Raw genomic sequence first — 1318 nt, 5'->3', positions numbered from 1 at the left:
TTTGGACATCACTCAAGTTCCTTGTTGCAAGGGCTAAAGGCAGTTTTCTTCACAGGGAACTCGTTGGAAAGTCTTTGCACGGAGAAAACCTGCAGATTTTGATGCAGGATGTGGGGGTGGGGGATGGGGATATAGGCAGGACTGTGCTGGGGGAGTCTGGGAAGGAGGCTGAGCACGGAGGCCTGCGGTGGTGGTGGTGGCGGGGGGGTTACAGCACAGGAGGGGTCCACTCTCAGCGCTTGGGCTGCCTCATGCTAGAGAGGGCCGCCTGGTGCCCGGGAGCTCCAGCCCTACCTCCTCCGCCCCCCTTCTGTGAGTTCGGCGGCTGGCCCACACTCTTTCATGACTAGACACCTGTGCTATTTCTCCCTGCGACCCCGAAACACCTCCCTAGCATTCTGAGGCCAGCCCTTACCCCAGTCCATGCGCCCCACTCCCCTCTCAACTCCCCTCTTCCTTCCAGGGGCCAGGATACCTGCCACATAATTCCTAGCTCCTAATTCCATAAGGAGGAGTGCTTTCTACCCATCTGAATCCAGAGGCTTAAGCCCTAACTGAGTTTTGCTCACTATTATTCATTTTTTTAAAGACAGTGGCTCACGATGCAGCCCAGACTGGCCTTAAACAGATGATCCTCCTGACTTACCCTCTGACATGCTGGGATTACAGGTGTGCACTACCATGCTCAACATCTCATTAAAACAGTTACTGAGAGGACAGGCAACCTGCTCAGTGCTTTGTCCCTCCATTCTGTTGGGCTGGGCTGTTGGGGCTTTTCTCCTGGGAATGTTTCACCTTTCCTAACTGTCTGGAAAGTGGCAAAAGGATTTAATTACCAAGTATAGGTTAAATAAAAACCACACTGCTATTCTATCCCTTCTTTGGTACCATACTAAACATGGAGGAAAGGAAGAAGATGAACTTTTTTGGGGGGGCGGTGCTGACGGTCTTATGTGTGCCCTATGGCTTCCCAGTAAGCCCTTCTGTTTTTAGTGATGTTGGGGTTTGGAATCAGGGCCTTGCGCTTGAAAAACAAATCACCTGTGGCTTTGAGCCTTTATTTTTCCAGGTAGGTTACTGAATTTTTGCCCAGGGCTAGCACAGACTTCAATCTTCTTACTTATACCTTCTATAACTGGGATTACAAACATATACCACCATTCCCAGTTTATTTCTTGAGATGAGTCTATCTTTTTACCCAGTCTGACTTTGAACCTCAATCCTTTTTTTTTTGGGTCCGGTCGTGGGGCCTGAACTCTGAGCCTGGGCACTGTCCCTCAGCTCTTCAGCTCAAGGCTAGCACTCTACCACTTGAGCC

Source organism: Dipodomys ordii, unplaced genomic scaffold (assembly GCF_000151885.1).
Source record: "Dipodomys ordii isolate 6190 unplaced genomic scaffold, Dord_2.0 Scaffold14, whole genome shotgun sequence".
Classification (NCBI taxonomy): domain Eukaryota; kingdom Metazoa; phylum Chordata; class Mammalia; order Rodentia; family Heteromyidae; genus Dipodomys; species Dipodomys ordii.
Note: the sequence above shows the minus strand (reverse complement) of the source record.